The sequence below is a fragment of the Podarcis gaigeae genome, assembly GCF_964106915.1.
Source record: "Podarcis gaigeae genome assembly, chromosome: 7".
Lineage (NCBI taxonomy): Eukaryota > Metazoa > Chordata > Lepidosauria > Squamata > Lacertidae > Podarcis > Podarcis gaigeae.
In genome coordinates, this window is record NC_139683.1 from 1,382,222 (window position 1) to 1,395,377 (window position 13,156).

At 47.1% G+C, this 13,156-nt stretch overlaps 2 long non-coding RNA genes across 2 annotated transcripts; both read right to left on the minus strand.

Annotated features, from left to right (window-relative positions):
* Positions 1-10,360: 10,360 nt before the first annotated feature.
* On the minus strand, positions 10,361-11,387 carry LOC310849308. The gene is made up of 2 exons (XR_014566830.1): positions 11,072-11,387; positions 10,361-10,468 (listed from the first exon to the last, which is right to left on the minus strand). It is a non-coding gene; the product is annotated as an uncharacterized lncRNA (long non-coding RNA).
* A 1,168-nt stretch (positions 11,388-12,555) lies between these two features.
* Positions 12,556-13,156, minus strand: LOC310849357. The gene is made up of 2 exons (XR_014566893.1): positions 12,971-13,156; positions 12,556-12,676 (listed from the first exon to the last, which is right to left on the minus strand). It is a non-coding gene; the product is annotated as an uncharacterized lncRNA (long non-coding RNA).

A 13,156-nucleotide genomic window follows, 5' to 3' on the forward strand; every position in this document is an offset into this window, starting at 1 on the left:
GGAGGAGGAAAAGAGGGGAAGAGGAATGCTTGTGGTTCGTTTGCTTACCATATTTTTCGCTCTATAAGACGCACTTTCCCCCTCCTAAAAAGTAAGGGGAATGTGTTGTGGGCCAAAATGGCGTCCGGCACTCTTCTTAGCTGCGTCACTGGCTGTCCGTGCCGGTAAAAAACCTCTTCCAGCTTCCTTAGCTCTCTTAGCAGAGTTTACACAGCGGGGAAAGCTGTTGCTTTGTGTGGGTAATAATTCAAACTGCAAAGCAGGCTTTCCTCTTATCTCCAATAGTCTTTATTGCATAGAAAAACATTGTTAATCAGCCCGGCAAGCTGGCTGCCATCCCTCTGCTTTCTCCGTCAAAAGCGAAAGAAGAACGACACACAGAGAAACACTCCCCTATGTGAATATAGCCACGCCTCAGAATGTGAGACGTCACTCAGAACTGTTTAACCCTGTAAGTTCTGATTCTCCTCACATGTGTGTGTGTCTTATGGAGCGAATGCAGACGGGAGGCTCTGCTCAGTGCTCCCTTTAAAGAGCCGCATGGAGTGTGTGTGCGACTCTTGGGGGCTTTTCCCGAGGAGGGAGAAGGGCAGCCCGTCAGTCCCTTCTTGGGGAAAAGCCCCCAAGAGCCGCACACACTATCCGTGCACTCTTTAAAGGAAGCATGGTTCTTGGGGGATCCTTCATCCCGCTGCCTGGGAGAGGCTGCGCATGGCTATCCCATAAGCCAGGACAGCAAGCAGGATCGCTCCAGTGATCCCGCTTGCTGTCCTGGCTTCTGACTTAGCGCGCGGCTCTTGCAGGAGGTGGGGGAAGGGACAGAGCACACGGCTCTGTCCCTTCCCCCACCTCCCACAAAAGCCCCCAAGAGCCGCGCTCCCTTTAAAAAGCCGCACACACACTCCACGCGGCTCGCGAAAGGGAGCACTGAGCAGAGCCTGGGATGCATACAGGCTCTGCTCAGCGCTCCCTTTAAAGAATTTTTTTTCCCTTGCATTCCCCCTCTAAAAAGTAGGTGCGTCTTATGGAGCGAAAAATACGGCACTTAGAATCATAGAACTGTAGAGTTGGAAGGAACCTGGAGATCATCTGGTCCAGTGGTCCCATGGCACCCTAGGGTGCCTTGAGGGATGGTCAGGGGTGCCGCGGGCAAGACTGGCCTCTGTCCCTCTTTCCTTCCCTCTCGCATCTCTGCCCTCCAAAGGCTTGCACAGCTGTTTGTTTTGGCAGCCCTGGCTACAAGCTCTCCAGGTGAATGGTGTCTCTGGGGCTGGTCAGGGGGTGCTGGTTACCAGAAGCAGAGGTGGCCTCAGAGTGAGTAAGCAAGCAAGCAAGCGGACAAGGGAGCCCAGCCAGCCAGTCCGCCAGCCCTTGCTGTTGGGAATGGGCAGACAAGGCTCAGGCCCCTGTGGGGCAGTGTGAGGAGGCAGCTCTCGAGGCATCCACAAAGCAATGCAGCTTTTGGGTTTTGCAATGGATTGTTGGGAAATTGGCAAACCTGCGTAATGGGTTGAGGTGACTCCCGGGTAATCGCCTTATCATAACCATGTGTCAAAATGTCAACATATAGCCTGTGCAAGAGGGAGAGGAAAGGAACTCCGCATTTTGTGGAGGCTTTGATTTGGCCCAGAGACATTCCTGCTTCCCCATTTCTTACCTGTAGGTATTGATTTGTAGCTCTGGGACTGTCCCGTCTCTACCAGGAGTGTCAGGGCCAGCAGCAGGGTCCAGAAGTTGACCATCCTGCAGTTGGGAGAGACGGTGTGTATCTAATCCAGATGGGGCAGCCAGACTAGTGACCGGGAGTGGCTGCTGAGACCATATAACACTGGTCCTAAAAGACCTACATTGGCTCCCAGGACGTTTCTGGGCACAGTTCAAAGCATTGGTGCTAACCTTTAAGGCCCCAAATGGCCTTGGCCCAGTAGACCTGAAGGAGCATCTCCACCCCCATCGTTCTGCCCAGACACTGAGGTCCAGCTCTGAGGGCCTTCTGGCGGTTCCCTCGCTGCAAAAAGCGAAGTTACAGGGAACCAGGCAGAGGGCCTTCTTGGTGGTGGCGCCCACCCTGTGGAATGCCCTCTCATCAGATTTCAAGGAAATAAACAACTACCTGACTTTTAGAAGACATCTGAAGGCAGCCCTGTTTAGGGAAGTTTTTAATGTCTGATGTTTTATCATGTTTTTAATATTCCATTGGGAGCCACCCAGAGTGGCTGGGGAAACCCAGCCAGATGGGCGGGGTAGAAATAATAAAATTATTATTATTATGCACATGAGAGAGGGATGGCTTGCTGGAGCCATGGGGTCTGGCTCCCCCTCAACAGCATGGGGGACACAGGAGCACTGGAAGGTGTCTTACACAAGCTCAGGTACGATTGCTCCATCTAGCTCAGCATTGTCGACACAGACTCCAGGATTCCAGAATATAGGCCTCTCCCAGCTGGGAATCGAACCCCAGACCATCTGGTCAAAGCATTGCGTGCTCTATCACTGAATCCTAGAACCATAGGATTGTAGAGTTGGAAGGGCCCCTGCAGGTCATCTAGCTATGGCTCTTCCCTCAAAGAGTAAAATATGAAATAAAATAGTGGGGTGGGGTGTGCCCCTGAAGGCTGCCGTGAAAGAGAAGACATTAGAAGCAAGAGCTTGTAATGTCTCTGAAGTAACCAGTAGAGTTTCAGTTGGAGTAATACAAGACCTGGAGAACCAGACTGAGAAGGGATTGGAGCAGGATGGGGAACCTGTGATGTTTTTGTTGGATGCCAACTGCCACTAGCCGCAGGTAGCCTAGCCAATGGCCAGGAGGTCTCTGCAAGGAGAGGGGAACGGGCAGTTAGAAGGCCACCAGGCCGACAAAGACTGCTCTGGGTTGAGGCAGGACAAGAAGCAGAGTGTTGAACCCAGAGCAGTCTTTGCCAGCCTGGTGGCCTTCAGCTACTTTGGGCTACAGCTCTCCTCAGCCCCATGAAGAGGATGAGAGTTGTCCTCTGAAACATCTAGAGGGCATGAAGTTGGCAAAGGCTGAACCAGAGGCAGGCCAAGGCTGAGGAAGGGAAACCACTAGGCTGAGCTTCCCAGCATCTCTACACTACAGCTTTAAGTCAGTTTCAATCTTTTTCATTAACTGCTATGGGAGCTTAAGTTCTCCAAGAGTTTAAATGTGCTTCCAAGAAACTGAGGGAAGGCTCACTTTCAGACTAATATAAGGCACTGGGCTCTCTTTTCTGGGATTCAGGTATTATGTGCAAGAAGTTCCCCTCCTCAACTTACCTTGACCCTGTTTCTTGGGACCAGCAGAAGTCTTTGTGTCCTTCTTGAAGAGTTGGCAAGCTCGGCAAGCTGAATCCTGGACCTCCTCTTGAGCAGCTCTGCTTGTTTTGTACCCTTCCAAGCCAATCAGAAAGATGCTGAGGACTGAAACTGAGGTCCAGCATTTGCCCTCCCATCTATTGCTTTAATTCTGCTTTTGGGTGTTGACACTTTGGGTGAAGTTACACAACTCCTCACCATTTGATGCATCAACTTCAGCTCTGTCTGGTATTCCGCCTCTTTCCTAAATTTGTGGTGTCTCAATTTAGGAAACATCACACACTAAAAACTTCCCTGAACAGGGTTGGTCAAGTGCAGCTCACCCATGGTGACCTCCTGGAGACTCTTGACCCGAGGAAAAAAGAGCCAGAGGGGGAAATGAGTTTGTGCTGGTCACCAGGCAAGGCTCTCCTTTGGGCTGGTGATTTTCAGGCACCCCACTTGTCCCTTTGCCCCAGGATGACAAGGAACAATTAAGGAGTCCTCTTTGGGTTCAATCCGCCAACCAGCTACACATCCACCCAACAGTTACCTCGTTCAACCCACATTTTACCAGCTTCCTTGCAAGAATATCATGGAGGACTTTGTCCAAAGAACTTACTGAAATCAAGATACACTATGTCCACAGCATTCCCCTGATCTACCAAGCTTGTTACTCCATCAAAAGAAAGAAATTGAGTTCATCTGACATGACTTATCACTGAGAAACCTATGCTGGGTCTTAGTAATCACAGCATCCTTTTCTAAGTTCTCATAGACTGACTAATGAATTATCTGTTCTCGGACCTTTCCTGGTATCAATGTCAAGCTCAATGGTGGATAGTGATTTATATGTGGAAATAAACCAGATGGAGGAACCCATCTGTTCCATGGCACAGAGCAACTGCATTCCTGCATTGCAGTTGGACTAAATGACCCCTCAACTCTACAATTCTTTGATTAGGCTAATCATGGGGCTTAACTGGTCAGCCAAAGCCATTGCCTGACAAGAAGACTGGTTTACAAGCCTGTTCTTATACATTCCACCCACACAGATGCAGCTTCCAGACTGACCCTGCTAAACCTACATCATATACCTAAACTGACCAGGGCTACCAAGGCCCTGTTGTTTAGTCGTTTAGTCGTGTCCGCCTCTTCATGACCCCCTGGACCAGAGCACACCAGGCCCTCCTGTCTTCCACTGCCTCCCACAGTTTAGTCAAACTCATGCTGGTAGCGTTGAGAACACTGTCCCACCACCTCGTCCTCTGTCATCCCCTTCTCCTTGTACCCTCCATCTTTCCCAACATCAGGGTCTTTTCCAGGGAGTCTTCTCTTCTCATGAGGTGGCCAAAGTATTGGAGCCTCAGCTTCAGGATCTGCCCTTCCAGTGAGCACTCAGGGCTGATTTCCTTACCATGGCCCTAGTCCCTAGTGAATTCTGAGCAAAAGTTATCATGATTCGCAGTGGGAATAACTGACACCTTGTGCTTTGGGGGTGGGGCAGGGGGAGACATTTCCATTCTTATTTAAAAAGTTCAACACTGAAGTCTTACACAAGGCGAGTGTTTGCCCAAGTAAGCCTTGCACACCACTGATAAACAGGTCTTGAGCAAGACCAATGCAATCATCAAAAACCCCAAAAGACTCAGGACAAATTAAAGAAAGTTCAGGCGGAGTAGCATGATTTCAGCAGCCCTGTGTGGGGGGTGTGCCCTTGGTGGGGGGCCACGTTTGCAAACATCTAGTTCTGCCCCTGCTGGTGCTAAAATCCTGCTTGCTGGCTCCTCACAGGCAACTCTTCAGCCCCTTTGACAACAGGATGCTGGACTAGATGGGCCCGATCCAGCAAGCTGTTATGTTGTTGTAAAATATGACCATTCCATAGAGAAAGAGGACTCAAGTGTTCACCATCAGAAGAGCAGCTTCCAGGTCATTGGTTTGGGGAGAAATAGGAGGTCTCCCTGTGTGTGTGTTGGGGGGAAAGACACGATTTGGGTTTGTGTCTGACCCACAGCAGACAAGCTTCCTTCTTGCAGCTCTTCCCAACACCTGGCAGTTCAGGCTTGCAGCTCTGGGAATCCCTTCCAGGAGTGCCTGGACCAGCCGCCAAGTCCAGGTGAGTGGTCTCCTGCCAGGAGGAAGGGGGTCGTGCTGGAGCCATGGGGGTCTGCCTCCCTCTTAGCATCAGGAGCAGTAAGAAGATGGGAAAGGTGGGCTGAGAGCCAGCCAGGAATGCTGAGAGGAGGCCTTCAGAAGAATCAAGAGCCCTGTTGGCCAGAGAGCTCCATGCGCTTCCTCAAATGGCCGTGGCGGGGGAACATGAGTGGCGCAAAAGCGTTCCTGTTCAGTATACGCGCACACACACACACAGACACATTTTTATTGGGGTTTTTTAAACAACCATATAACTTAACTTCTTATCTTATACAATATTCTAGACTTCCGTCAACTCCTCTGATGATTTTTCATTCTTTATCATTTATTCTGCATTTCTTAATTTCTCTGTTACTCTTAATTATCATTAACTAATAACTCTCCTCGTAGTCTTTCTTGCAATATTCCAAATCGTCCTCCTTACAGAACTTATTGCAGTCCTACTAGCGTGATCTGTTCATTACAATTATGTTTCAAATAGTTCACATATTTACTCCAGTCTTCTAAGAATCTCTGGTCTCGCAGGTTTCAAACCTTTCCTGTTAATTTATCTAATTCTGCATAGTCCATGTGTTCCTGTTCAGTCCTTGTCAGCATGGAAATGGAGTGAGCGGGAGAGAGAAAGAGAGTGGTGGAAAATTACGAAAAAAATGGCAACGCTTGCATTAGCATGCTAATGGTACACGTTAAAGAATATGCGGTTGAGTAAGTTTGGGCAAGTCAGTGTGGTGTGGCAGCTGTGTGATTAAATCTGTGGTTCGGTGACCACTGAAATGGGGAACCTGGAAACGAAGGCAAAAGGTTGAAAGGCGGGCAGGAGACCGCTCAGAGAGCATGGCGCTGGTTAGAAACTGCTGCTGCTGAGAAGATAAGAGGGGGAGAATTAATAAAACGGAGCCGGTGTAACTGCAGACATGTTCCACGTGGACTCTCCTCCTCGGGAGGCTTCTCTAAGCAGAGATCGGATGGACATCTGCCATAGATGCTTTACTTGAGATGACCCAACTCCCAAATTCTAGGAAATGAAAGATTTGAATTTGATGCGCTTGGGGTCTCTTGCCTGAACCGAGAGGTTGGCAGGGCAGCATTCCTGATCCGAAGCTCCCTGCTTGGCTGAGCAACTGTCAGAGATGTCGAAAGGGGCAGCTGCTCTGGCCAAGGGAGCTGAGGACTCGGGGCCCAAGAGAAAAGGTTGGCTGGCAGCCTGAAGAGATACCGTACTTTTCCATGTATAAGACTAGGGTTCAAAATTGTGGGTCGTCTTATACACAGATACAATCTTCCCCCATTTTCTCAATTTGGAGTCCCCCAAAATAGGGGCCGTCTTATACGTGGGGGTGTCTTATACATGAAAAAATATGGTAAACGCCAGGGCAGGAAGGTGAATTAAGGCAGTCTGCACTGCAAATCTAATTCACATTCAGACTTGCTTCTTTACCCTGAGACCTTTTTACATGACTTCAGAAAAAAAATACTTCACGGTAGCTGAAATATACTCGGAGTCGAGTGCGGATTTCATGCTCTTTATTCAGCTCATAGTAGTGAGGAATGGAAGTTTCCCCGAAATGTCTGCTTTATATACATTATTTACACAACGGGCCCCACGTGATTGGCTAATTCTGGGATTCTCCTGTAGGCCAATCAGGTTGCGGATTCATTTCCACCTGGAGTTGGATTGGGTGGCTCCTGCGGACCAATCAGGTTGCATTTTGGATCCTATTCAACTCAGTACATAACAGTAGCCAACTAGGTTTTACTCAGAGCTCTCATTTAAATTAATAGACATGACTTAGGGTGCACCACACTTTTGCTTGACCCATATTTTGATTGCATTGTGTATCAATTAATATCCCCTGAGAGCTTTTCTTGGTTCAGCAGCTAGTAATTTTTCAAGGAAACTTGTGGAGTATTTATTATTTTATTTTATTCTTTAGAGCCTTAAAGCGCAAGCCTTTACTACTGAGAAATAAGTCTCACACAAGATTTGCCCACCCTGGAAGAATGGCAGATGCAATTGATGGACTATATGGATCCAGCAGAAATGACTGGCAGAATCCGAGACACGGGAGAAGAACAAATAGAAGAAGATTGGAAGAAATTCAAAGATTATCTGCAAAAACATTGTAAATTATATGAATGTTAAAGTGATGCAGGATATTGAGACAACGTGGCATTAGTGACATAGCTGAAAGGAATGTGCAAAGATGTTTTATCAGTAACAAGTTAAAAGAATTATAACTTAGTTAACCTAAGGAGGGGAGATTAAAAGATGAACGGATAGCAGTAGGAATGGTTAACGTAAAAGAAATTAAGATACACTAAATTGGTTAAAATAGAGGAAAAATCTGCAGAAACTAAATTGGAAACTTGAAAACAGAAAAGGGAGATGTGAGGAAGTCCAGAAAGAAAGCTGTATGAAACTAAGAATTGAACCTTTTAATTTTGTGTGACTTTTGTTTTTTATTGTTTATTGTTTGTTGTTCTGTTGCTTTGTTTTTTGTGTTATTATAAAATTTGTTGAAACTTTAATAAAAATTATTTTTTTAAAAAAGAGAGAGAAATAAGTCTCACTGAGTTCAATAGGGATTACTCACTGGTATGAGCCTGATCATTATCACATTTTCTTCTTCTTCTTCAACTACTACTACTACTACTACTACTACTACTACTTACTACTAGTAGTAGTAAGGAATGAGATAGGTTTAGGTTATGCTATGCTTTTAATAGGTTATGTTATATTCTGGATTATGTTATGTTTTAATAGTTTTATGTCTGAATAGGATGAGAGTGTTGGAGATACGTGCAAATGTGTATGTGAATCCGGTCTTTGGGTGTTTGATTTTCGTTGTTGTGTATACTGTGTATATACGGACAATGACAATAAATTCATCTTATCTTATCTTACTACAATATGTGTGTGAGGAGGTGCCAAACTGAGTCTTTGACCCGGGTGAAAGAAAGCCTCATTTCACCCCTGCAGAAGAGGAAGGTCATCCTGGGGGTGTCCCAGGAGAGCCAGAAAAGTAAGGGGGAAGTTGCGGGCAGGGAAAGGGAAGTAGCAGGAGGGGACAGTGGATCAGTATCAAACCACAATTATCAGTTGGTCAACATGTGTCAGGTCAGGCATAGTGTCAACGAGAAATGGGTACATAGTTATTCACCATATATTCAGTCAACGTTTTCCAGTCTTCTTCAAACGTATGTTCTTCTTGTTCTCTTCTTCTATCTGTTAAGTTGACAGAAATAGACTTAACATACAGAACATGCATTTCCCAGACTCAAGGACTGTTCACCTTGACCACGTCTGAAGGCTCCTGTTCGCACACGCAGACACACGCCATCCCAGGAAGAATGTCTGTGGACGCATTCGCTCACCAGCCGCTCTCCATTCATAAACACACACAAACACACTAGCTTCAAGCCATGAATCTCCACACAGCTTCTGTCAACTGACATCCAAAGGAGACCTTCAAAAAGCTGACATCTGCAGCAACTTCTGGCACCCACCGAATCCATGAATTTGTCCAGTCTTCTTTTAAAGCCATCTAGTTCTCTAGCCTTTCTCACCCTGTCTTTCTATCCCTACCCCTTCAGCTTTTCCTCTCAGCGATCCATGTCTGCTTGTGACATCACAGAAACTTTGACTTCACCGTAGCCATTACACTTTGACATCATCGTAGCCATTGGCAACAATTAGAGAAACACCTGCAACCCCCCCCCCATTGGGAGGGGGCAAGAAAGAACACTAAACATGTATGCATTTGGATTCTTATCTCATTATAAATGACAAAGCCATTTTTCACCTTCTCACCCCTTGCTTCTTCCTGTAAGACCTATTGCAGTCGTTAAGAGTCGTCAACAGGCTCATCACAGCTATCTGCCAATCACCCATTCCCACCACCCTTCTGAGTAATACCCCTCCCCACCTTCTCACTATATAGAAGGGTCTGGTGACTTCTGTTTCAGTGTATCTGAAGAAGTGTGCATGCACACGAAAGCTCATACCAAGAACTAACGTAGTTGGTCTTTAAGGTGCTACTGGAAGGAATTTTTTTATTTTGTTTTGCATTTAGAAACTTAGCATTGCATTTGTTTTACAGTGGTACCTCAGGTTAAGTACTTAATTCGATCTGGAGGTCCGTACTGAAACGGAGGGGGGGCGCATGTCTTCTTTACCTTCTTCTTCACTACAATATATCCATTCATTCCCAATCGTCAATGTCAAAAGGGACTAAAATCTATAAAATTCATAGAAACTAATCCTGTCAAATCGCTCTGATCAGCCTTTCCTCCAGGCAATGTCAGGTGGCAGACTATGCATATTTGGGACCATTGTCTTCTCAGGAAGTGTTTATCTGCGCATATCTCCGACTCTGCATATTCCCCCTCCCTCCTCCATATGTTAATCTGTGTAACCCAACCTCCCTTTAATATATTCATGATGTAATCCGTGTAACCAAACCTCTCTTTAATGTATTCATGACATGTTTTGCACTGTATTCTGGGACATGGAGGGAGTTTCAAAAACTCATGTCACCCCTTTCTCACTGTTCAATCTCGCCTTGAACCTGTTGCGCAATAAACCTTGGATCTCCGCATTTTGCTCCTGTCCGGCTGAGCTCATTTTCTTCCGCAGGGACCCGTGGACACTTAGTCCGACGAGCTGGGTGGCAGTGTAGCCCCGCACCCAGATTTTAGCCGTAACAGTACTTAACCTGAAACTGTTCTTAACCTGAAGCACCACTTTAGCTAATGGGCCCTCCCGCTGCTGCTGTACCGCCGGAGCACGATTTCTGTTCTCATCCTGAAGCAAAGTTCTTAACCCGAGGTAATATTTCTGGGTTAGCGGGGTCTGTAACCTGAAGCCTATGTAACCCGAGGTACCACTATATAGGAAACCGGTCAGACACAGTTTTGCTTTTTTGAACAAGGCATTTATTTAGGAAAATAAACTTCCTTGCTTCAGTCCTGCTGTTCTCTTCATTACTTTCACGATCGGTCTTGGGGAAAACCTCACCGGCTTCCTGAAAGGCAAACAACACGTTGAGTGGGATGGCCTCCGTCCAGCAGCCTCAGCCAGACCCTCCACTGGCTGCTGCCTGGTAACTTCACCCCCGACGTCCTGGTCAACTTCCACTGGTTTCTGCCCATGAATATCCACTGGTTCCATTCACCCTGCGCCCAGAGGATGGCATCTGCCACCCGCTGAGCACGTATTTCCCAGCCACAACACTACTTACCTGGACCACGTCCGAATGCTCCCATTCACACACGCAGACACACACCATTCGCAATCTCCCATTTGCACTCACAAACACGCCATCTGCCATCCCGTGAAGAATGTCTGTGGACACATTCACACACACACACACACACACACACACACACACACACACAGCTTCAAGTCATGAATTTCCACACAGCTTCTGCCAACTGACTTCCAAAGGTGACCTTCAGCCAGCTGACATCTGCAGCACCTTAGGCCACTCGCTGGCTTCTGACTGCAAACTCCACCAGCCACCAACACCTGCCAGCTTCTGCCAGGTGTGTTACCAGACACCAGCCAGCTTCTGACTGTGGAAATTAGCTGCCTTCAAGCTGCGATCCCACCCAGCAAGCGAACTTGCCTTCTGCCTGTTCTTCAGCATCCCGTTGTGGGATGAGTGCCTCCTTCCTCCTGCCATTTTGCCTCCCCGAGGAAGGAGACCCCCCAGAGCTGAGTGCCACAGCTGCTGCAACAGAGGTCTGGGCTGGGAAGAGGGAGAGGCCACCTTTATAGCCAAGCAACTGACAGGTTCCTTTGCGACATCATAGACAGTGACATCCTAGACAGCCCCCAGCCAATGGGAGCAGCTGTGGACGCGTCACCCTAACCACTTTGAGCATCACAACTGGGGCGGCACCTCAGCAGGGACTTATTTCTTTCTCTGTTGATTATTAAAAACACTGTTAGCCCCCCCCCCCAATGCTCAGGTGGGGGAGATGTTTGGCCCAGCTGCTCAGGGTGTCGTCACGCCCACCCCACTGGGAACCTGACACGTCCAACTGGGACAAATCCTGCCACTCACACCTCATCCTGGCTGGCGCCGTGGGGCACAGGGCAGAGAAGGGGCCCCAAAGAGTGTGAGGAACCCCCACCCGGCACTGCCCACCAGTGGGGACAGGAAAGAGGGAGCAGAAGCCATGACCCATAGGAACATGTATTTATGCCTTAGTGTGGACACAGCTGTCGTGCATGTCGGGTAAGTTATATATATATAACTTACCTGAGAGTCGAGAGTGGATTTCATGCTCTTTATTCAGCTCATAGTAGTGAGGAGGAATGGAAGTTCCCCCAGAATGTCTGCTTTATATACATTATTTACACAATGGGCCCCATGTGATTGGCTAATTCGGGGATTCTCCTGTAGGCCAATCAGGTTGCGGATTCACTTCCACCTGGAGCTGGATTGGGTGGCTCCTGCGGACCAATCAGACTGCTGCATTCTGGATCCTATTGTTCTAGGACCAACAGACTGCTGCATTTTGAATCCTTTCAACTCAGTACATAACAGTACCCTTTTCAATGCATGCTGAAAATTTTTAACTTTTTTTAAACAAACCAGCCCAGATATTTAAACGCTTGTGTGTTTTCTTCTAGTTTTTAGTTTTGCTGGTTTTATGCTTGAATATTTTTAAAAAAATGGGGGGCTTTGCAGTTTTAAAATCTTTTTGTTTTGTTTTCTTTGTCAACTGCTTTGTGGGGTTTTTTTACAATTTAGTGGTGCATAAATGTTATGAAATAAATCAATAAATATTCTGTCTTAAAATATTGCAGTTGCTTTTACCCTGGCCTCATTTGGGGTGAGAGACCCTTCTCTTTTCTGCTTTTCTTTTTATAGGAAGTGATAAATGCTGAGTTCATGCAGCGCTCAGAGACGGTGGCCCAATTTCTTCTGAAAATGACTGAAATATCCACAGGTATTGGGAAATTGCTGGTTCTATCGCTCCTTTGTTTCGGGGTACTCAAGAACACACACACGTTCCACAGAATAACATAGCCGGTATTCTGTCTGGAGATTCCTCTCTCTTTCTGGATAGTATTAACAAAACTCCACAAAGCCCTTGTACATAGATTTATTGAAGATAATCAAGGCAGATGTAGAAATATTGCTCACATTCCGATAGGCTGTTCTATGGCCCTGAATGAAGATGGCTAGAAGCTATTCATGAAGTTCTCTGTGGAGCTCTGTAAGGAGCTGTTAAGTTGTGGGCGAACATATCAGACGACACAGCAATTCTTCAAACAGATCATCTTTATTCTAAGGCCAGAACTGAACTGAAGGCCACAGTCAGCCTGCTTATATCGAGCTCCAGTACCTTGTTACTGTAAAAACTTTATAAAACTATCCAATCACTGAACGTCACTTTCGATCCTTCATTTGCATGCTAACTATCCAATCACTGAACATCACTTTCGACCTTTCATTTGCATAACTATCTACAGTATCCCCCTGCTGGCCCAGGGTGAGAACTTCAGTACATAACAGGAGTGATCCCTCTTGCTGTCCTGGCTTCTGGCTTAGCGCATGGCTCCACCTCCCACAAATGCCCCCAAGAGCCGCACACACACTCCGTGCACTCTTGAAAGGGAGTGCGGCTCTTGGGGGAGCCTTAGCCGTTTGCAGCCTCTCCCGGGCAGGGGATGAAGTCTCCCCTTGCCCGGGAG